At 38.7% G+C, this 25485-nt stretch overlaps 1 long non-coding RNA gene across 1 annotated transcript; it reads left to right on the top strand.

Moving 5' to 3' along the window:
- Positions 1-995: 995 nt before the first annotated feature.
- LOC141728854 (uncharacterized) lies at positions 996-25088 on the top strand. The gene is made up of 3 exons (XR_012580099.1): positions 996-1378; positions 4785-4958; positions 24106-25088. It is a non-coding gene; the product is annotated as an uncharacterized LOC141728854 (long non-coding RNA).
- Positions 25089-25485: the final 397 nt, after the last annotated feature.

Below are 25485 nucleotides of genomic sequence, written 5' to 3'. Positions count from 1 at the left end.
TTTTTCCATATTGTGTATTCATTTCTGTGATCATCATGGAGGTATCACTTTCTGCTTGTAGAAGTGACTGCAGTGGTAGAGGAGGCAACACCAGGTTTCTCTGATGACAGAGCAGTGTTATCAAAAGCAGAGTGGGGCTTTACAGTTAAAGCATGACAAATAAGGTAACTCAACAGAAACAGGAGCTCCCCAAGAGGGTATTCCATAAAATCCTATTTAATTTCTTTACTTTTTTTATACATGTAACTTCTGGAGAGCCATGCTGCGCTGGCTTTTCTTCAGAAGGAGGGAGGGAGCTGCAGCACTTCACCTTCTCTGCTGTTGAGGCTTCAAAGCGCCCATTAAGAGCCCGCACAGAGCTGTGCTTTGATAGCAGTGCCTGGCTCTTGAAGATGGGCCGACAATGGGCTGCCCTCCAGGTCGTACAGGCAGAGTCCCTCTGGATCACACAGACACACCTGCCCTAGGTCACACTCTGCGAAACTGAACTCTGCAGCTTCTATTATACATTGCAATTTTGCTCCTTAGAAAGTCACCGCTACCTTACTAAAACCTCAGCATCCCAAAAGTCACTTCAGTAGCATGAGACTTACTGGGCTCAGTGAATGCACGGCCTGTACAGGAGCTGTTTGTAGGGCTGCCAAACACAAATCTAAAATGTACCACAGGATTATGTTTTGGTCACAGTTTAAACAGGTAACAGTTTCCATCCTCTCTCTTATTTAAAAAAAATTGGAGAAAAAAAATTAGGATTTTGCTTAATATTTAATTGTGCTGTTGTTTTGTTGGGGTTTTTTTTGCATTCTCACAAATATCTGGAGCAACCACTCAGTCGTGAAGACTTAGTAATCTTCATTTGCACAGGGAGGGCTGCCAAATTTTAGTATTCCTCCTTGTAGTACTGTAGTACCCTGTACTTCAGGTCAGTTGTGAGCTGAAGTTCACAAAAATTAACTGGATGGGGTCACCTAGCAAAAATTTCACATAACATTTCCCTTATGATTTCTAGAAGGGGTTCATCTCTTCTCACCAAAACACTGTGAAGCTAAAAGAAATCTATCAGTCCTTACTGTTTCCTCCTGCTAAGATGTTTTATTCTTCTGTTACTCTCTGTACTGGAAGACAGCAATTAGATGTTGAGCCATCTAAACACTGATGTAACATGAAGCAGTCACATGAATTACAGCTGTTCTGCAGGAGAGGGTGTCTCCCCATTCATCACCCAGCCCCTCATTGTGGAAAGTCAGAGTTGCAGATTGGATTTCAGCTTCTCGCGACATGACTGTGCCAGCCCCCTGCAGGCTGCACAGACCTGACCTTTCAAAAGCAAAAATAGAAAACTGAATTCCCTGAAGAGAGAACACAGCTAGCATTTGAGGTAGGAGGATATTTATTTTGTTTTCCTATCAATTAAATAGATTCCTTAGACTACATATGCCCTTCAAACTCTCTTAAATTAATAACATTAAAATCTTAATTGATAACCAGCCCTTTCTACTTCCCCCAGGCAATTACAACAACAGAATTAGACTCAGGTAACTCAATTAGACATTAGCCTAACCCAGCACTCTCCAGGAGGTCTCTAAGCAAAATTCTCCATGAGGCTGATGAAAACAGCATTAGGATTGCTTTGTTGAGGTCAAATAGCACATGCTTCCAATAATCACTGAAGGCAAAATGATGCCTCATTGTTTAGTCTATAAACCTCTCCACTTGGCACTTGAGTCTCTCATCCCTTCTCACACAGAAATTGTGCAGGTCTGCTAGGTGCACTATGAGGCTGACCTTGTGCATTTTTCCCTTCAGTCCTGGTTCTTCCCCAGAGAACACTGCTTCAGACACATAAATGAAGCACAAGGGGCCAAATAGAGGCAAGCCTGAGCCTTATTTCAGCAATCTGCCTTGCCTTTCCTCTTCTGCACATCCCCCTCTTGCCACTTGAATGCAGAAGCAGGGCTTTACCTTACATATGAAAAAACAACATGAGCATGAAGGAGGTGTAAAAAAAGGGCAGCTCCAAACATTTGCAGAGGCAAGGCCTCAGACCTCAAACTCTGGCCATTTTAAAATGAATCCTTAGTCCCTTGCCTCTAAAGGGAGCTCAGATAAAGCACAGAACCATCAGTGCTATACATTGGGAGAGGCAGGTGCCTCCAACCAGCCATCCTGTTCCCTGAAAACATCAGGTGTTGCATGTTGGTTTGCATTCACTAGCAAAAACCCTGTGACTTTCTATGGAACAAGAATTTTCCTGTCTTAGAGAACCTCCCCACCTCTGTGTTACCCCCCCTAGACTCGCAGCTATCTGCTCTCCAAACACCTCATGGCTGTGCTCCCTGGTATGCCATGCCTGCAGAAGGGGCAGGAGGTGCCTCCCCTGGTGAATCAGGCAGTAACCAGTGCAGTTTTCCTGCCTGAGAAAGCTGATGCCCTGGGCTTGCTCCCAGTCCCTGGGCAACTGCTCCATCTGCTCAGCTGTTATGCAGAAAGTAGGAAGCATGACCAGACAGAAGGCAAGGCTTCTAAAATTATGTGTGTTTGCAGACACCCAAAAATGGGTTGGAGTTCTTGACACAGGCTCACAACCTCTTTTTTTGAGGCTAGGCATTAAAACTCCAAAAAGTTCAGACATAACTCTGTGTATTCAACATCCCCTATCACTAACTCAAAGGAGATTCCTGTTGCACAAGGGCTGGTTCAAACCCCATCTCAGGCACTTAATTCTTCCTGTTGCCTGTACTAGGAGCTTGGATGCTGGAATATATGATTGCAATTTACTCCAAGCTCTTAGAATTCAGGCACTGGAGCACCTAATTCATGGGCATTAAGGCCTTTATTATGTCTGCACACCATCAGTAATTTACTGACACGAGCAAAATTGATATACACAAGGGTTAAAAGGATTGATAGAAACCTACACTACAGATTTGTGCCAGATGAACCAGATTGATTTTTAAATTCACTTGATTAAATGGATGTACTTTTTCAAGACTGATTCATTTAGCAGTTTCTCCCTTTAAGGCTTCACTGGTATTTCACATACAGTGACTAATTACTTTTCAGAACACTGTGTACTTGTTCTCTGCTTCTGTGGACTTCAGTGACTTCTGCACAGTCACTATGTCTGGGTAAAGTGGGTATAAAGTACTATTCTGCTTGACAGTATTCCACAGCACTCTGCAGGGGTGTGTGAGGGATCACAAAAGGGGCAAGAGAGTGTCTGACAACTGCTGTTGGAGGTGGAGCTGCAAACAGTGGGAAAATACATTGCCAAAGCCACTCCTGTTGGTGGGGCTGTCATACTGGCTCTGTGGGGTGAAAAAAGTAAAGCCATGGTGGGAACAGAGCCTAGAGGTGGTTGAGCCCCGGCTGTGGAGAGCACAGAGGAGGAGGAAGAGGAGGAAGAGGAGGAAGAGGAGGAGAAGGTGGAGGAGGAGGAAAAGGAAGAAGAAAGGGAAGAAATGCAGCTCTTCACCACCTGCCCACTGCACCACTGCTGTGCCATAGGGCACAAAGCTGTGTCCAGGATATCAGCAGGATTTGTGATGGACACACATGACAAGTGATGATTAAATACCTGCTCTTCTCCTTTTCAGCATTCTCTTTAAGCTAAACTCATGAACTCTCTGCTCTACCACTATGCCTGGGGTTTTCTTCTCCCCCTTTATTAAATTCATAAGCAGTTTTTGTGCAGCTATGCCTAAGGTTTTCATAGCTTGCTTTTTTTCCCCATGCTTCCCTCATGTATAAGTGGATTTCATTATAGAAGTCCGCCAAGTCTTCCAAAACTCTGCTGAATATTTCAGCAAGTGCACATCAGTGTCAAAGTTTACAAAGTCTTCTAAAACCTTGTAAAACTTCTCCTTCACAGCAATGCCCACAGAACCTGGGCAGGCAGCAGATTTGGCTAGCAGTTACACCGTTGTCCATTATGCTCACTGCCAGTTTGTGCTCCCTGCTACTATTTTTTAATTTTATTTCTTTTTACTTTTTATTTTATTTCTGTGCTGTGCTTTAGCTTACGCATGAACTGTTTACTTCACGGGACAGAGGCTGAATTCATGTTCACAGAATTGTAATAGTTTTAAGGTACCTCCAGCTATGAAATACCTGTTTTTTACCATCCACTGTTTCCTTATGCAAAAGGCATGTACTCAGATGTTCAGATCCTCCCCTTCAGAGGAAAACAGGGCTGGGGACCAGTGTCAAAGTGTGTTTGTAATGGACAATTAGTCCAACTGAGAACTCACTTAGGCTGTGCCTGCTTTGACAGGCAGGGAGATTTGCATTCACTCCCCTCATGCTTACCCCAGTGGTAGAAGCTCATAGGATGCAGTTCTGGAAGAGCTGACACAGCTGGTCATGAGCCAACACAGGCTTTAGCCTTCACTTGCTTGTCTGCCATGGGCACAGAAACTACCCCAGACAGGACTCCAACAAAGATGTTCAGATCTCTGAATTCATCCAAGTCATGGTAGCCACATGCTGCCTAAACTGATCATCTCAATAAAGTTAATGCACCATACTAATGTATTTATCTAATGCCAGTAGTATATTGCCAATGCTGTCATGAGCAGGAGGAAGAAAGCCCATGGTCAAAAGAAGCCCCATAGATACAGAAATGTGTACAGAGGGGATCTTATTCCCTAAACTCCATGACTTTGCTTATTGTAGTGGTTAAACTCACATGCCCCAGAATGACAAGAGAAGCAAAAGTGGGACAGAACCTCCCCAGCGATATGTCTCCAAAGCACTGACATATATTCTTTTGCATTCTGTTGCAGTGTAAGAAACCTGGCTGATGTGCCTGCCATCAGCACCAGCTCACCCAAGTTCACACAAGAGGAGCCTGGTGTCCCCAAGCCTTCCCAAGCCAGACTGCTCGTTTCAGAGCTGACCTTTGAGATCCAGCTACTCTCCTGCTTTGGAGTTCCTAGAAATGTTAAAATTCACTTCAGGTGGGTGCACAGATCTTCTCATAATGTTCTGTACTCAACAGACAAAGAGTTCTCTGAAAAATTCATTTTAGTGTTCTTCCATGTAGCCAGGCAGTTTAGAGCTACAACTCCTCTGTTACTTGAAGGCAGCTTGAAAACATTTTTGAAATTTCTAGGGCTGTTAGTGCTACCACATGCTCTCTGCCAAAGATGCAGGAGCCATTTGCAAGTATATGTGACCTCTATTCTGACCAGCACATGGCTCAATCTAAAGGAATAAACAGCAATAGTTCAGTGATGGAGAGACACATGCCAAGACCAGCTCCAACTGGACTCTGCTGTTCCAGCGTCCTCAGCTACAGGAGGAGATATCTGCCCACACTGGGGTGATGTAATGCTTACAGAACAATGTAACAGTGTAAACCCTTGTCATACTCTAATAACTGACTTGAGCATTAGATGAATAACATGTGAATCATAGAGGAAATAAGCATTTCTGAATTGTTACAAACACTGAGCAATAGAAAGAAAGGTAAGAAAGGTCATGCCTGACCTCAAAGAGATGAAGCTACAGAGACAAGGACTCCTCAAGGTAATGTAGCTAGACAGGACAGGAAAGAGAGGATGTGGATAAGGGAAAAAAAGTATGAAAATTTAACAAAGAAAGGAAAAAAGCCAAGAATAGGAAAACGTTTTCAGAGGGAAAATTACAAACTTTAAAAACCCCAAAATGTTGAGGAAAGTCAACATATGCCAGTTAAAAAAAAGAAAACCAAAACCAAACAACAACAACGAAAACACAAAAAAAACCCCCAGCACAAATAAAAAGAACAGAAATAAAAAGCTCCACAAACATATACAAGTGGTTTTCCCACAATTCTCTTGGTACTTCCTGTTAACACTTTGTATTCATTCCTAATGTACCTTTAAAATCACAAGATCTGGTTAATCAAATATGGATAATATAGATATCCTCCTTGCTAAAAATCCCAGGAAAACTACTTTATAAGTTCTAGAATAGGACTGGTATCTCCTTCTCTCATTAGTCTCACAAATATGAAGAGTAAATGGATATGATTTCAATACATAATGATTTTATTTGCTTATTTCCAACCAATCATCCATTAGAATTCCTGATCTATTTTGTCAGACACCACTCGTATGAGTTGAAAACACTTGATAAAAGAAGACACTCATAACATTTAAATAATCACTGTGTGATTAATCTCAATTTTGAGGTTGTTCTCCTTTATGACTGACAAGGTTAGCACTCGCAAGGTCCCTCCTCTTTGTATTCTGATTGGACTATTGACTTTGACACGACACAGATTTTGCTGTCCTACTTTCTACTTCAGATAGTAACTCACCTCTTCCTCCAACAATTAAGATTTATCTTGGAAAATTACTAAACTATACACTACATTGAACATAAGTCAAAACAATTTTCCATTCAGTTTGCAGGCCCCAGAGGAAACTGCTAGCATGTGCATATTGCACTCTCCATAAATGAGTGCATGAATTATACATCAACGTTATACATCTCAATTCTTTTTAGATTATGAGGTTTTTTATAGAGTACATTAAGATTATACAGAATTTAGCGTGCAAAGTCACACAGCCTTGCTTACTGCACAATAAATGTACTGGATCACATCTTCAGAGAATATCACTATACCATTTACACAAATAGAAACAATGGAAAGCTTCAAAAAGCAAAACACAAGGACTTCACCTGCACATCAGAAAAGCTCTAAGGCCTCACTGATCATCAATTGAAAACAGCAAACATAATTGTATCATCACAGGCCTTAAGTGTATGAGTGACTATCTAGTCTAGTCTATTAAACATCTAAACCTCACTTCTTTCCCTGAAAATCTGTGAAAGTTAGCAGCAGATGTGGATTCTCCAATGCATATTTTTTTCTGATCATGAGTCAAAGCTAGCATAAACCTTCAAGGTTACACAGGCTACAATTTTATGATCCTGGAATCAAAGATTTCAAGCAAGGGAGAATCCACCTTTCTGAAGAACTAATCAAAATGATCACTGTTTTCTTGGCATAACATGAAAAGATCTATTTTCAGAATTTAAACATCTATATTCTGAGAAGCAAATTTCAAGGACAGCAAGAAGAGCAACATCAAAAACAGAATCCATGTTAGTAATGCTGGGCAAACAGAAAAGAGGATTATGAAGAGCTTTACCACATACATATGTGAAAGAGTAATAGGTTGAGGATTGGGGCAGAAATTAACTATGGTTGAGAAATTACTACAGTCATTTGATATTGAACAGGGTCATGAAATCCAAGCATGTGTTAAGAGAAGATGAGCCATTAATATAAGTAGACAAATTCAAGTAAAAGAAACATGAGGACATTCACATTTAGATGACACACTGGGAAAAGAGATTTTGACTGCTTTTTCTGTATTTAGGGAGAGCAACCATTGAAAGAAGGAATCTGAAAATAAGTCCCCCTCAAAAAAATGGATTTGAAAATCAATGTCAGGTAGAAAAAGACACTTTCAAACTATGATCCCCAAATGTCTAATTTTAGCATTCATAAGAAGGACTGTCACTAATTTACAAATACCTTTAAAGTAAATAGATAAAGTGAACAGTAGAGATAGAAAACATTTTTAGAGATCAGAAATTACAAGTGGAAAGGCAAATCTTGGAAAGATTGCAATTGTTTTGAATTAAGTGAATAGTTTTAATGTTTTTTTAATTAAAACAATTGACATTCCAGAATTACAGTCTCATTCCTAGTCAGAATGATACATTTAATGTCGAGTATATCCAAACAATTGTAAATATGTTTTTTATGCTTGCCCCACCACAATATCCATTACTCACAAAAGTCTGGTAAGTACCTTTCATTCAGAGGAAGGAAGGAGTAATTAAATATTTCCATGTATGATGACACCTGAAACAGAAACTCCTGCCTAAGGTTAAAGTCAGTATTGTAAGCAGCTAAGCCAGTTTGATCAAAAGGCTTCTCTGATTTCTCTGTTGATTGCCAGGTAATGGGTAGAGGCAGAGATGATTTAGCTCTGCATTATTAGAGGCTGAGGAAAACCAAAACACCAAAAGCAACTCAGCATACAGCACAAACTTTGTTCATTGGGAGCAAAATGCAGGGCTTAGTGTTGTACAAAACAGTTGCAAAGTCGTACTTGGCTACCATAAGTTAAAAAATTGCTTGTGGAAGTCTATTTGTATACTGTGTTAGGGGAATTAAGCTAACAGAGCTGCAAAAAATAATTACCAAGGATTATCAAAATCTGCTAATTATGTAAGGAAGCCAGAAGAGCTTCCAAATATTGGCAAATCATTTATGGCAAAGGACAAGGAATTACTATGAAGACATTGTTCAGAAAACATTGTTCATTGTTTCATATGAAAAGGCATAAACTCCAAGAAACAGAACCTTGCAGTCCTCCTCTAAACTGGCCTCCTAGGTCACAAGGCCCCCATGAAAATGCACAGTGAAAGGGAGAAAGATGCATCCACATTCCTTGCAGATATTTATATGTTTATGTCTGCACAGGACCTTTGCTTCTGCCTTCGACCACGCCTTTGAGAAAACACAACTGGAGCTAACAGTAGGCCTGGTTATTCAGCACCATTCAAGTTTTTATGTCATTTTTTGTGCCATTCTTTTATATCATAAAACACAAGAAAAAAACAAACAAACAAACAAAAAAACAAAAAAAAAACAAAAAAAACCCACAGCCAAACAAACAAACAAAAACCCAAAAACCCACAAACCACAGCATCTGTCCATCCCATTTTTTGCAATAAAAGTTGCTTATGTGTTCATTCATAATCAGGTCCATGAGCTTTTATGCATGAAGGCAGGCCTCAAGTTCCTCTTCTGTCTAGCCCAGAGAGTAATGAGATCAGAAGTGATCCTGGATCAGTGTCCAGGAAAGTGCTGCCTCATCTCCTGACTTTTGTGTTTTGATAGTCAGATTCTTTGTACCCGAGTTGACAGTTGCTGTCTTAACCCAGATGAATACCATAAAATGTCTTTAAGGGCCTTATAGAAGAGAAAGGTGACCTTGAACCTAATTATTTAGTGAAGAGAAGTAAAACTGCGAAGATAAGACTGGTCACATGCTCATGGAAATTTCTGCACTTGATAAGATGTATTTTTGACAGCACTGAGGAAGTCAGGAGAACAACCCCCCTGTCTGGGATTCAGCCATCAGCAGGGATACATAAGCCCTCAAGGACACAAAATACCAAACAGCAACAAGATTCTTACTTTCTGCAAGCTCCCACTTGTATCACCAGGAACAGATCTTTCATGATATTATCCCTGCCTTTGTTGTAGCTTGTGTGTAATAGAGGAAGTGCTGGGAAAAGGATGGCAGTAGAGTTTGAATGCATCTAACATAGACGTTACTTCTCTTTATAAATAAGATAAAAGAAAGCTTATGATTGATTATGTTCAATCATAATTGAAAAAATCAAAATATTTGTTTTCTTAGAAAAATATCCTCCTCAAAAGGAGAAGTTAGTAATTGAAACTTTGTTCAGCGTTTCAACGTTGTTCTTTTCTTATGCAGAGACTTCTCACAAAAACCAGAGTTTTTAATTCTCCCATTGGATATTTAATAAGAGATTATTATTTACTAACTACTTAGGCCTAGAAGTAAAGATTTTTGCTTCCAGTTATCAATTCTTCTTTTGGCTTCTTCTCTTAGAACTTGGAGCAAAAGTCTGTTACAAGAGCATGCAATTTAAAGACTGTATATTTTTCTTGGCATTAGCCACATAACCTGTACTTGCTCACTGAAGCAGCATCAAAATGTGTCTGGCATCCTGTTGGTATTTAGCATCCATGATGTTTTTATTTCCAGAAGATATATTAGAGATGTAAAATCAGACTAGGTAAGGGTCTGCTTTTCCCAAATTACTTGTAAAGCAATTGGACAAATACATAGCTTAGGTTTTTGGGGGGGTTTTTTGTCTCTTGTTATAGGCAGATCCAGTATTTTTATGCATTACATACTAAAACCACTGTAAACAGTGAAAATTCATGAAAGCCTATGAAAACTTTGAAGCTGTTTGGAGTTAGTAGATGCATTCAGTCTAGCAGCTCCTAATTACATCATCAGCTGTTTGCCTGGTTTTAATCCATGATGTTAACAGCTTACTACCCTAAGCAAATTGCTAGCAAACATATCAATCTTTAGTATTCTACCCATCTACCAATACTTAGTTCTAGACCTGTGTTTTTAGGTAAAGCACACTTCATGACTGATATACTGCTATCTCTATGCATGGCTGTATGGAAATTGAAAGAAATATAAATATAGATGGAAAGAAATATGCATTCTTCATTTAGGCTTGCTCAGTAGTAGTAACTCACATGTTGTAAAATCATGGAAAAGAATAACTTGTTTTTTTAAGCTCTGCTGGCAGACAAGCTGATATGGGGGAGTTTAGTGCCTACTACCATCCTGGTATTGATGCATCTGTGACAATTTTCTGTGATGCAGGAAATACTTCATGGGCCTAAAATGGTACATAAAACCACTCTTGAACAAGGGCAAAATCACCAAAGCTCATTTAGAATTAAATAGTGGGACAGTAGTTTTCATTTCAGAACATCCTCTTTGTTTTAGCAACAGTCAGCAACAGTCTTACATGACTGAAATATCATAGGTTATTCCAGGATAAGGAACCAGAGTGAAACCTCAGCTTTTTCTTTTGAGACTTAAATTCCTTTTTAATTCCACAGGAATGATTCCCCAAACCCTCAGGATTACTGTCAGCTGTCCAGGATTCCATCAAATTTCAGAATTATTTTTAAGCTGTGACACAGCATTCTTAAGTGTAAGCAAAGTTGCATGAAGCAGAATTATTTTTCTGTCCTTAAAAGTCATGCTCTATTTATATATCTGGTACAATACTAATTTTTTGCAACTTCTTCACATTGTGAACTCCTGTCTCATTTGCTCTCCATCACCCTCAGGTCTTCCTCTGCATTTCTGAAATTTATGATTAAGGAAATAGCCTTTAGTAAAAATAACCAAATCAGTCAACACTTACCCAGAATTTTGGGAATTCAGACAATCTAATAGAATATTACTCAACTCTCCCAACTCCATCTTCTCTAGTCACACTGAAAATAAGCACATTTACTCCCACCACACAGCAATCCTGTTATAATTACTTCTCAGAAAACCTTTGCTGTGGGTTTTTGCTATTAAAATAGTTTGCTATTTTCGTCTTTGTTGAGAGGAAATAGAGAAGAACATTTAAAAAAATGAGCCAGAGGCTCCAGTCCTATCAGGGATAGGTTAAATGTTCCTCCAAGCACCTGCCACAACCCTGCCATTCTTAACACCTCAGAGTAGAAATAAGAACTACTGCATTATTGTCCTTTGCTCCAGCACCTTTTCATTAACAACTCCTCTCTGAAGCATTTAGTTGCCATCTCTGGTTTCCCTCCAAGCCCCTCACAGCTGGAAAATTCCTGCTTGGTGGCAAGTGGACCACTTTCTTCTGCTTGGCAAGGGCCCTACGCTATTACATTTGGAGTATGCTGAAGTTATATTTTATATTGTATTTCTGCAATCAGCAACATCAGAAACCTACATATAAAGCAGAGTAAGATTACATTTTCAGTTGACACGATTCTAAAAGTTGATGCTTCATGAAAATCAAGAAAATAAACCCCAGTTTACAACAGGATTTACTTTTTATCAAGCTTAACTGCTTCAAATTTAACTTCCTGGTTGGAAAGGCAGTCTCTCTTCTGCTGATTGCATTCCTAACAAGCAGCAAACCTGTGAAAAAGGAAACACTATGGTCAGCTTGTTTCTACTCTTGGTACACTGCACATGCTGATAAAGGCAAAGGGATCCTCATCCCTGGAAGTTTTCCAGACTTGGCTAGACAAATCCATGGCTGATCTGATTTAGTTCCAAGGCAAGTTCTGCTTCAAGCAGGAGATGGGGTAGATGGCATCCACAAGTTCTTTCCAAACACTCCTGGGAATCTGGTCTGTCTGTTAAAGTGGTAGGAAAGTCAATTGTATCACAGCGCTTTACAGATGTCAAATACTGAATAAGGCAAGAGGAGAAAACTCATCTAAAAATAAAAACAGAGTCAAAGAATGCTTTGTTTTTCCTGTCTCACAACAGCAACAAGAGCCAGGAGAAGGCAGAAAATACAAAAGATCTTTTTCTCTATGGCAGCTTGAGTGGGTGACTCACAGCAAGTAATGAACTCCTTGCATGCTGCTCCTGTCAGCGTTGAGTGAATTCGCCTTTGAGCCCTGACCTGAGCCATGTAACTGCAGACAGAGAGAGGGAGCTTGGCTTCTTCCTACAAGTTTCATCAATAAGACATAATGCCAAGGACAGCTGAGGACAGCAATCACCAAAACTAAGACTTTGCAAAGCAGCTGAAAACCAAGTGACAAGAAAGCAGGTTGAGAAAATTCCAGCATTCTCATCTCCCACAGCTGCTCTGAATTGCAGCATGCTGAGTCTCTCCCAAGACTTCTTCCCAGAGCTCAGAGTGTCTTTGGATCCTTTTACACCTAGCTACTTCAAGCCAGAAAAATATATGATGTGCGTGTTCTCATATTTCTCTAGCAGCTAAATTCCCCAAAATTTGCAACTTTCCTTCTGACTTCTAACTTACAAACCAAACCTAAAGATTGAACAAAGGCAGAAGTTGCTTGTGGGAAGCAGGACACAGGATTTGAGTATGATTTTGTAATTAACTCATTTTTGTCCAGCTACTATATAATGTAACTGCACAGAGTCACTGAGGCACTGATGGCACATTTTCCTGGAAGTGTTGTGCATTTTCACAGTGCTTATATACCTGGAGAAAGCTGCTCACATTCACACTCTTCCAGAGCAATAGGAAGACAAGGTCTTGCTGTAAAGATTTGGGTTTAAATTTCCACTTGTGTTTTCAAGAACTGACGCACTTTTGTATCAGCTAAACTTGGTATAACATTTACTAGACATACACAGTTGAATTGTATTTCATTTCACTCATTTCATCCATGAGTGCTGGCTTTTGGTCTCCATAGCCCAGACACCACCATACCAGTGTCTTGCTTCTCCATGTAAATACGATTTTTTCATACATATGTAAAAGCAATGAGCAGCATGGCTGTCACATCTGTTCCAGTGCAACTGTGGCTCCAGCTGATTTTCTTCCCCCAGGTAAATGAACAGCACAATACTTAGATTCTGAGGAGGAGGTGGTGGGAGGGTGAGTTTATTGTAGACAATACCTTCATAAAGACCAATCATATCACTTATGTGTTTTCAAACAAGCTGTTTCACAAGAAGTATAATTTAAGAAGCATTTCCACAATTTTTCAAGCTTAAGAATGACAAATCTGGGTTTTCTGGTCTTTACTGCACACAGTGTGTTACTGCTTGCTCACCATGCAGAACAAGAGCATCTTTTGCCTGATTTGCACAGCTCAAGGCTAAACACAACCATCTCTACATTGTGCAGCTTTATAACTGGAAGTTTCCCTGATGAATTGACCAACACAAGGACCAAAGTGACTCTTGATATTAAATGCAGGGCTGGTGGAAGCTTTTAGGTTCGTACCCTGAAATGCATCCTTCTTTCCCACATTCTGGAAATGGCTCAGGAAATGGCAGCACACTTTCCTCTTTCCTGAAGATTCCCTTCTTTATATTAAAGACTAAAATATTTTGTAAAAAGAGGTGCTTTTATTCTGTGCTGAAACAGTCCTTCCTAAGAGGTCCCTTCCTCACTTAGGCTAACTCCCGACTTCAAATCTACTTCAGTTCAGTTGTGAGAGCAGCAAACTTGAGAGCTGCACATGAGTAGGATGACCCGTGGATGCTGAGCAGAGCACACAAATCCCAGGCTCTCCTGTGGCTGAGGTGAACGAGTCCCACTGACACAGTGTCCCTCTGCACCACCCCCAGACTAGCCTGCAGACACCAGCGGTGACCCAGCTGCCACGCAGGCATTTGTCCATTTGAAACTGTCCCTGACAGATAGGAAGCAACTGAAAACCACTAAAAAATTAATTCTTTTTCATTCCAGTTAGGATAGGTCTGAATCTGTGACACTGGCATGAAAGAGAATGAGCTCTGTGAACTTCCTACAGGAAGTTCTAAGGAAAGCTGCAGGATATCAGTGGTTGCCTCCTTTCTGGCAGCCAGTCCCTGCTGAAGGTCAGGTAAGGGCAAAATAAGTGAATACAAAAGTAATTGTTTAAGGGAAAAAAGAGGCAACACCAATGAGACTTGGAATTTTAACTGACATGAAAGGAGTTTATGATTATCTTAAAGATGCAGATGTTGGTAAATAAACATATATGTTTGCATTTGAAGATGGAACCATTGATCTGTTTGCCCTTGCTATGTTGTCTGATTGACCACATCTGGATGATTGGATTTAACAGTATTCCTGGCACGGGATCTTTCCTCCTCTTGGTTTCTATTTCTCAAATTTTTACAGCATATTAGAAAACAGTTTGCAACTCTTTTTTTCTGACTGCAGACCACTCTTACAATAATATCTCTCGTTATTTTAAACACATGAGCTTTAGTAAAATGTTCTATTCCTCTGTTTTCTGTCTCTGCTGTATTTATTTGGTCACTTTCCATAAGCTGATAAGAAAGCTACAGTTTTTGCTTACAGGAGATATGCAAGTACTATAATTAAACTTCACCAGTATAAATCAAAAAAATCCTTGCAAAACTACAGTCTCATAAGTATTATATTCACTTAGTCTATAAATTTAAAGTCAGTCTGGTGAAATCTAGAAAGACAGATATTTAATATAAGTTTTAATGAACCTGTGGTTCATTAGGTCACTTCCAATCATGTCCCATTGTAAATTTTGGGGTTTTTTAAATAATACTTGGCTAAAGTTACCATTTCAAACTATGGACTCTTCAAAAATGAAGTATTACTTGCAATTAAAACAGAAAATTGGGAGTCAGAAATTATTATAGAGTATCAAGACCAAAAAACTGATTTATGGTAAGTTGCTCTTGTAGCACTCATGACCACATTAAACACAATTACAGGAAAGGTGAAATCAGTGTAAAGTGCCAATAATTTGTATATAAGATGGAAAAATTAGCTTGGTATTTTTTTGTTTGTTTTATTCTGTTTACAAATCTCTTCTGATTGCAATCTCTCCTGGTCTTCTTATTTAAGGGCACAACTCTATAAATATGTTTAAAAATAAATTTACACTTACTTCTACCAATGTGAAATTATAAAACCACACAAAAAACAGTGAAGGACTTAAGTGAAAATATAGTTCCTCTGAACATACTGACTACTATTCCTGCAACCAGAATTGCAGCCTCTTCCAAAACTGTGAAGCTATTTTGCCTATTTATCAATCAGGATTTACACATTTACACACCAGATGCCAGCATGTGATCTAATGGCCATTACCAGTTTTGCGCTAGGAAAAAGACTGATTACATTAGTCTGGAGCCAACTGTTTGTAAAACTGTTGTAAAAAGAGTATATGCAGAATATATATATATATATATGTATTATATTATTAGTATAATTAGTATATAGTATATATTAGTATGTTACATAATTGATGAGTAATATATAATTAATTATATTAATAATATATTATTTGTTACAATTAATAATTAATTATGTGATTAGTATATTGTATATTGGTATATATTTTAGTATATGCAGTGATCACAAGTCACCTACTGACCATATTGACCCAAGTCTTGCCCCTGAGTTTGAGAGATTCAAATTTAGACCTGATAAGCACCTGCCGTCAGAAGTGGTAGCTGCAAATGTCAGTCATCTCCAAGACCCAGTAAGCACAAGTGAATTCAGCAATCCCCAGCATCAAAAGAAGACCTCAGACTATAGTCATTTGCTTGTCACCTTTATTTAGGTGCCAGGTTCTTCAGGAAGAGGAGTCTCAGAAACATTCACAGATGATCTGGCAACTTGATATATCAGAACAAGTATTATAGTCACTGAGCATCTATCCCAGAGTGGAGAGAATTTAGAAGATAATTTGTTTAATATAAAATTCTATTGGAAATGTGACTCAGTGAATATTAGCCAAGTCTTTTGAAAGTCTCTTACCCCGTAACAGTAACAGGCATTTTGTAAAGTTTCTCTCTTCATAGATTCAAAAATCTCACAAAGTAGATCAGATTGCAAAAAGGAAATCCCAGCAATGAAATCTCAGCAACTGAGAGCTTTAAAAGTTCACCCTTGTGTTGGTATTTCTCTTATTCAGGATAAAAGAGGAAATTGTAGGAGTACAATTCAAAATAGTAACAGGATCAACCTCTGTATTCCTTCCCAATAGCCCAAAGATTACATGTTCCTATTACCTTTCAGGTGTGTTAGAAAAATCCCTACTTTGTAATTTCCAGCTAAGCTTCTTCAGAAAGAAGTCTAGTTCCTGTCCTCCAAAGGCCTTAAGTAATGTAACTTACAGAAGATCTAGTGTAGGAGATTCACAGGCAAGGGCAATTCACATCACAGAAACATTTATGTAGTGCTCTTAACTGCTAATGTTGGCAGACCCATTCTATCCCCAGAAGCAAATGTTTCTTCCAGCAACAAAAGAAAATTGGCTAAGGTCCCTTTCATGACCATCTGCATGAAACAGCTATTGCAAAACTAGCAAGTCAGGTATGAATTTGAAGTACAATAGCCATTTGTCTTGTTTCTCTTGCTGCTCTGTCTCCTGCAGGTTACACTGGGGTGGCTACAGAAGCTGCTGTTCACACCTGTCTCGCATTCAGAGGTTTCTCCTCCATTATTCGTGAAGTAACAGCTGGGCCACCACAAATTACATACAAAAATTAAGCAAAAACTTCAGGCAGAAATCATAACTATGAATGCATTTTTGTCCTGGGTAATCCTAGGCATCCTAAGGAATTAAGACCATAGAATAAATTATATTTGTAGGTAGCCTAGAAAAAAAAAAACCTGCCAACAAAGATTCATAGGATGCCTCATGCTGGATCTGAGAACAAGGTGAAAATACAAGTGACCCCTTGAGTACTTGCCAAACATCATCTAAATATGACTGGTGTCCATACTAAATTCAATGTCTTTCACATTCCACTTCTTTTGAGATTCTTCTTTCATAAATGAGCCTTCACAGACCAACAGAATTCTATTTTTCCTACACAGGCAACTTCTTTTGAAATAGCTAATTGGGTAGAAATAATTGTCACATGGACAATCCCCCAACAACCGCAAGGTCAGACAGATCTTCTGATATATCTGTTAGTCTTTAGACTTCAGTCTGAATGGTAAAAAAATGGATGTAGCCTTTTACCAAAGGAATGTACAATCGGCAATATTTTTAAAGCAAAAATTTCCTCCCACCTGTTCACACAGGAATGAAAAGAAAAAGAAAAAGAAAAAGAAAAAGAAAAAGAAAAAGAAAAAGAAAAAGAAAAAGAAAAAGAAAAAGAAAAAGAAAAAGCAGTTTAAAAATACTGGCTTCAATATTATTTTCAAAATAGATTTTTGCTTATGCTTCTAGTTCTGGTTCAGGGACCTTTTAGGTAATGATTGGTAAAATTCACCTTCTTGAGTACAAACAGAAATTGAAAGCTCACAAGTTTTTTCAGAAAATTGGCCACAATTACTTTTTTTTGCTGTTTCAAAAAAAGAATGATTTCTATGTCTCCTAAGAAAATACTGTTTCTATTTATGTAGAAAAGCCTGCAGGAGACCATTCTACCTTCTAAAAAGGCAAGGACATCAATACTTCAAGTCCCTGTCAGGCTGTGTGATAAGCCACAGACTGCATTTTGCTGATCATGTTAGGCTCTGAAAGAGGCAAATGCTTTAAGTTTATAATATGAAATTATGTTCCTGCTGAGAATACGTCCTGCTAGCTGACAGCCATTTCTCCTGGATTTAAAGGAGTCATTCAGCAAAAATGCACCTGTCGTGTTTCAGCAAGCAGGAGGTCTGTCTCTGGTTCTTACAACCTTCTTGCATTACCTCCCATGTTATAATTGCATCTGTTTTGTCACAATGCATTCCAAAATGAAGTCTTCTCCTTGGCAACCGGTGCAGAGAAGTGAGTAGCCAAAATAGATATTTTTACTTTTCAAGCATTCTTTATGACATGTCCCTGTAATGAAGTCCTCAACATTTGTAAGCAGCATTTGCACTGTTTTGGAACCGTTTCTGACAAAGAATGTTACACGCAATGTGTTTCAAGCAACATGTGAAACAGCAAATGTGAGAACCTCAGTACTGGATCCCCAGCAAAATTTAGCCTCTTTTGAAAAGCAGAACACATTTTCTGTAAAGACAAGCAATTCACTAGATAACCACAACTCTGAAGAAATCAAGAGGTAATGCCCCTGTAAGAGCTGAAAAAAAAAAATGTAGATGTGGTGCCTAGAGACATCACTAGGTGGTGGACTTGGAAGTGCTGGTTTAATAGTTGGATTTGATGAAATAAGAGGTGTTTTCCAATCTAAAGTTTTTCTAGGCATTAATAAGATGGGTAATGTCCAGGAACACCTTTACACATAGAGAGGATATAGACAATTTTACCAGGCAGAAATCTGAAAGACTTTAAGTGTTGACTAAAATCTGAACATCAGTAAGAAATCTGTTTCTTCCAGAAAGTAACTGCTACAGTACCTTTCTGTTCTATTTCCTATTTTTTTTTTTATTGTAACAGTCTATCAGTGTATCCTCAATAAATTGAAATGGTTATTTAATTTTATCACTACTCTACCTAGCTTTAAATAAGCATTTCAGAACAGCCTTCTTCTACAGTTTGTAGTATAATTCATACCTCAGGACAACTGCTATCAGATCATTCTTAAGCCATAGTAATGGAGATAAATTTTTTGACAAAATCTAGTGTGGAGGATGCTCACTTCATGCTATTTGTGTCACAGTCATTTTGTTAGATGTTCTGGAGAAATAAAAAGAAACCATTCTTTAAACAGATAAATTTATCTGTGGTGCTCATATGGGAAAATTACTGCAAACCTATGTGTACTTCCAGTCAAAATTTCTGAAGCAGTGTTAATATTGATGCCTTCATTTTTCCTACCACCATTCTTTAGACTCCTTCAAAATGATGAAGAGAATACTAGCCCTTTTAATTTTATTGATAACATCTTAGATACTACTGTCACTGAGGCCAGACTTAACCAAGCCTAGCACATGATCTGTGCACAAACCAAATACCATGTGTGCAGGACAAGCTAGAGCTTTGGCATTCCTCACTCCTCCTGAAGTGTATCATACTGCCTGCAATATGCTGTCCTGAAGATAAAGCTCTGTTTGATGTTGTATGAATAGACTTTGTTGTTGCTCTCTCATCTGCTTAGCAGAAAATTGACTTGAACTTCAGTAGAGCCCCAAATAAGCCACATGACAGCATTCAAGAGGCAGGAGAGATTAAAAGGAGTTGGGCAATCATTGGAACAGACAAGAACACTTTATTCATTCTAGAGATGTATTTCTTTTATAGGTCATATCTAAAGATACCTAAAATATCTTCTCCCACACCCTCCCAGGACTTAGGAGGGGGAAGAAGGAGAAAAGTGAAATGACACAGCATACCCTGATCTATACACAGCATCACAGAAATAGATTATTCCTCACAAATTTAGTTGTTTTCCTAAAATTCACATGAACCTTAGCCTTTCCCTGGGCAATTTTTTAGCATACATTACTCCAATCAGACTTTGAGGTCATCTGAGTCAGGCTATCATACCTGCAGTACAAGATTACAGGAAACTGCAGTATTTCCCAAGTTGAAAATGACCTACTGTACAGCTATATTGCTGTTGAGAGGTACTAAAATTATACACACCTGACCCATACAGGAAGGCTGGAATTCTAATCCCAAAAATTGGCTTTAGACTATCTAGTCTTAAAGACTATTAGGTGTCACAGACGCACAAACAATTGAACAGAAAAGTTTTTGTACTAGTACCAAACTTTCTTAAAGTTACTGTGTCTGAATTGATTATACTGCAAATTTATAGATAGCAGCTGACAGAAACATGAACCCATGCTAAAACCACATACTATTTTGAATGACACTAGAAGAAAACCAGTTAGACCTGCTGGATGTTTTGACATCTCTTGCTAAGTCAAAGTGATTTTATGAGTTAATCCTTCATGGCAGCAAGAAACTAGCTAAGAAACTTGATCTAGATAGAGTGGCTAGTAGTCTTTGTTAAAGCTATCATGACACCGGCTCTGGTTATTGAATAATTCATACATTCCAAATAACACAGGAATGTGCTCAGACTAAAATCTATTTTTAAAAACCAACCGATTTTTAAGGGAATTTAGGATTGATTTTCAAAAAATTGACATCATTATTAATTATCTTTGTTACTAGAGTATTAAGTATGTTTGTGATGATCGTGTTGAAAGAAGTTGCAATGAATACAGCAATTATCAGAAAGTGCATTGTCTGTTCTCAGCATTAAAGGCTTGTTTTACCTTCTACTCATGCACATAACATCCAGGATAATTGAGGTATAAAGTGCTTTGCTGCTTTTCAGTAAACATTTCAGTATGTGTTTTAAATTTAACTCCCACTTTACAATTACGCAAGTAATAGTCTGAAGGGACTTACAAATTCATAACTTTTCCCTTCTGTGTCAAAAAAAACAGCTTCTTTCTGTGACGCTGGTCACAGGGGTTTTCAGGTACAGGAAGAGACGAGAATGTTGACTCCATGTTTGGAAGGCTTGATTTATTATTTATGATATACATTACATTAAAACTATACTAAAAAGAATAGAAGGAAAAGTCCTCCTTAGAAGGCTAGGCTAAGAATAGAACAGAATGAATAACAAAGGTCTGTGTCTCGGACAGAGAGTCCAAGCTAACTGGGCTGTGGTTGGCCATTAATTGTGAACATTCAAGGTGGGCCAATCACAGACACACCTGATGCATCCACAGCAGCAGATAACCATTGTTTACATTTTGTTCCTGAGGCCTCTCAGCTTCTCAGGAAGAAAAATCCTAAGAAAGGATTTTTAATGAAAAGATGTCTGCGACACCTTTCCATGGACAAAGACTGACAGTACCTGCTGGCCAGAATGGAGAGTGAGAATGGACTGTGCATCAGAAATGCTGGCTGCTGTTAAAACTATTCCTGTAATTTTGCAACACAAGGTAGCAAGTAAAAGACACAATTTCAATCAATAAAAACTTTTATCACCATCTAATTCTCATGATCTTAAAGATACTTAATTAAATTCCAGAATGAGCCCCTATTTGGGAAGTATTTTAACCCTTCTACAAGCTGGGTGTCTCTACCCACTTGAGGAGCAACTTTAATTTGTCCTGCAGTAGAAAAATCCTCTGCTTTCCAAGGCAAAATGTTTATTTATGTAAATATTGGGACTTCAGATGCAAACCAAAGTCAATATCATGCCTATTTTTTTCCAGTAAAATACACAGGGTACTAAGTAAAGGGACTACTGGTGTGTACTTACTTTTAAAGGTGTCAGTCTCCAGAAATGGAATACAGGATCTATAGTTATAAAATTATTGTTATGGGGTAGCAGTTTTAATTACTATGTAACTTTAATTACTAAATTACTGCAGTGTGTAGTCTGGAGAATGCAATAATGGACCAACTCTAAATAACTGCATCAGTGCAAATTCAGGGATGGGACTCCCACTTTTTAAACCAAACTATGTTATGTTCTTGGCTTATAAAACTCCACAGTTAATGAAGAAGAAAATCTTAATTTCAACCCAAACATTCTACTGCTGCCTGTCTGCCATTCAGATACATACAGCAAAACCATTTCCACATCTAAAAAAGAACATTTTATTCCTTTTAAATCACACCATGTTTCAGTGTTCCATTAAAACAATCACATGCTTTCAGTAATATTTTTGAAGATTACATTGCATTAGAGACTCTTATGATTATGTCATCACACTGGACAGAAGAGGCTGGGAAGACTTGATTGTCAAAACTGCCACAGAAAAAGATGCAAGCAAAGCATTGCTGATTCACAGCTCATAAAGTTTCCATGTTACTTTTCCTCCTCAATTTCACTGCGAGAAAGACTGAAAATATAGGCTACTTTCACCCTTCCCTCAGGAAGGGAGAGCACTTCCACTTCATATAATCTCATGGGGAAGATGTGGGTTCAGATCCCTGTGGGCAGAGCAGAGATGTGAACTGGTTTTCCCACATCCTCTGTGAATATTCCAACCACACAAGTACTGGAAAGTGCTGTCATTATTCCTCCTCCATGTCTTTGAACCAAGACTTTTGATTCCAATGTTATTCATGAAAAGTGATGGGCATTAAAATATTTCAGAAATGTCAAAAGAAACTAGTTTTCCCTAAAGTGGCTTTTTAAATGAATTAATTTATTTAGAAAGTAACTAACACAGAGGATCATTAGTCCATTTTCTACATTCAAGGTAGTAAGTCCAGCTGCTCAAAACCATTCTTTCCCAGAGAGTCAAACTCCATCACCTCTATCAGGACATGAGTAGTTTATTGCTTTTATCCCCTTAGAGTAATACATGCATCCTTCTTGCTCATTCTATTCTCATGCCTCAGGGACAAATACATTTATGTTCATCTTAATTTGTTCCTTGAGTCTTCCTGTAATGTGTTCAAGAAATGTATAGATCAGACATGTTTTTTTTTCCCCCCTGACAGAGCACTGGGACATCAGTTCCATCAGGCCTTAGAGAACCAGTTCTGCTTTAATTGTCTACTCCTTTGCCCACCAGTATCTCCATGCAGCATTCTGGGGAAGCACTTCCATCAATCATTTTGCATTAGACACATCACTGGAACCAACTCCCATCACATATTCCAGAGAAAATATCTGTGTGTCTTGTGACTGTAACGTCTCTTCATCAAATATTCTTTAATTGTCATGGCTGGAAAAACTTGGCATCTGATAAATACATCTGTGTTACTTCATTGTGATAACATAAAACTACTTTGTATTTAAACCCACTTTACTAGTTTTAGAAAGAAACCCTGAGAACTGAAAAACAACAGTGATAACATAATTCAAATAATAACTTATTATTCTGAGAGAGTATATTTCACACAAGTATAATTTCACTCCAGTTTTCCAATTCTGCAAGTAGATTTCCAATTCTTGAAATCACACACACACACTCATATTTTGACTGTGCAATCTACATTCCAAGCCTGGAGGCTCATGACTGGGAGTGTTGATGCCACAGCAGTATTTTTCAGGCATCCTCCAAATGCCTCCATCTCTCTTCTGTCACTCTGATACTCCCACTCTTCCAAGATGCCTCCCTCAGTGCTCTCCTAGTATGATGCCACACACAGAACACTGGCTGATGCTTTTCCTCCTCAGCCTGTGCTTCCCCAAATCCTACACAATGGAAAAATGTAAAGAACATTAACCAGTAATTATCAATGTAATCTCTTTTTACATCATCTTAATCCTTCTTAAGTGGACTTGCATATAAAACTAGGAATAAAAATATTTCAGAAAGATATAATTAACCCCAGCATAAACTTTTATTTCTGATTCAGATTTAACTTCCTGAACTAGTTTGGTATGGAATACAATAATCCGCACTACAAAATGACTCTTGGATGTTTGCAAAGTCAAAGTAAAATTAATATACAGTGGTATGTTCTTTTCATTAACACATGATGACTTATTTCAGTTTCAAAACTTAGGAAGGAAAATGTAATTAAAGGAAAAACTCAGTCACTACATTGATTTTTTTCTTTCTTATTCCTGATATTAGTTTAAATTCTCCTTCCATTATTCTCCTGTATTTTGAAGAAAAAAAACAAACCACCCAACAAATCAAAATGGAAATACTCTTACAATAAAATACATAACACATAGTGAAGAAAGATCCAAAATATAAAGAAGTTGTTTAAACACTCTCAAAAAAATATCAGCACAGAAAAAGTTGCACCTTTGAGCATTACATGAGCACTTCGAGGTTGTGGGTGAGATCAGTATTCGTGTACCTCACTCAGAGTGAGTGAACAAGGGGTGAATTTGCAGTCAGTAACAATGCAAACTTTCTCTTTGGACATTAGCATTTTGCCTTGATAATTGCACCTTCAAAAGAATTTTATCAGAAACGCAGAAAAACACTGTGTTCTGCGATTGGCTGTAATTTTTTTTCTTGCAGGACCATCATGGTGCTGATAGGAACCTGTTATCCATCCCACTGCACAGTCCTGTGTCACAGACTCCTCATCAGGGTGAAATCTCACCCCTACCTACTGTCAGATTCGGCACAGATTTATTGTAGCTGCAACTTCGCCCTTCACGTTTTTTAACATCTTCAAAGAAAACAATTAGCGGCTTCTGGCCACGTCAAACAATCAGCTTCATGCCATATTTCCCTGCCGTGATCTCGTAAGAACCGGTTTTGTCTATCTACTTCCAACAGTTACTAACAGAGAGAACCGAAGTGCTTTGGGTTTGGGGAGGGGCAGCGGCCGGGCACAGAGAGCAGCAGCCAGAGGTGCCCGCTGTGAGGGGCAGTTCTGCGGGCTGCAGGGGCTGCTCCTGCTCCGGCAGCGCCTTTCCACCCAAATGCGTGCCAGAACCAGGGCTGCAAGGAGAAAGGGCCCAGCAACTCCATGAACATATAAAAAAGCTGAACAAAACTTGTGCTCTTCAAGTGTCCGCGCCCACATCACGGCCACCAAGCCGCCCAGGCTTGAATTCAGGTTTTTTCCGCAATATGAAAAACGCCAATCACTTGTTTTTAAAATTTTAAAAGTTTAATAGTAATAAAATGGTTATTAAAATAGTAATACAATTAGACTAATAATAATTTGGGCAATTTGAATTAGGACAATATTAGACAATGGAAACAAAGAATTACCGACATCCGGGTACCTTTTTCTGGGCAGCACGAGCCTGAAAAAGGGCCCCAGTTAACAAAGGATTAACCCCTAAAAACAACAGCCTGTTGCATATTTATACACTTCAAACATGGTGCATAAACTCCATTCAAATACAGGATTCTGTCTGGTCATCGTCAACTTCTTCTGAATCCAAACAGCGCCTCCGAGGTGGGAAGAAGTTCGTTTCTTCTGATGAGAGAGCAATAAATTCTTTTTCTCTGAAAGATGTAGGTGTCCTGTGGCTACTATCTCGCTGCAAGTCTTTTCTTTAATAAAAGTATCTTACATCGCATAGCTTTTAACATTTTTTAATAACCTAAACTATATTTAACACACTAGAGAATTATTACAGCATTACTTTCTAAAACAACACATATAATATTCATTTTAATATTTGCGAAAAGCCAATCATAAAATAAGCATTTTTCACACGCAAGGTCGTTGGTAGGTGGGGAAGGTGTTTCGGACCGGCTCTCACGGGGGTCTCTCGGGAAGGCCGCCAGCCGGGGTGATGCACACAGCTACAGGGGAAGCCGCACGGCCCCGGACACTCGCTGTGTTTCCGCCTCCCTGTTTTGCTCGGCACGGCGGAGAGCCCGGCTGCAGACGCGCGGATGGGAAGTTCACTGGGCAATAACCAGTCCCACAGCCCG

This window comes from Zonotrichia albicollis, chromosome 4 (assembly GCF_047830755.1).
Source record: "Zonotrichia albicollis isolate bZonAlb1 chromosome 4, bZonAlb1.hap1, whole genome shotgun sequence".
Lineage (NCBI taxonomy): Eukaryota > Metazoa > Chordata > Aves > Passeriformes > Passerellidae > Zonotrichia > Zonotrichia albicollis.
This window is presented reverse-complemented; position numbering and strand designations above follow the sequence as displayed.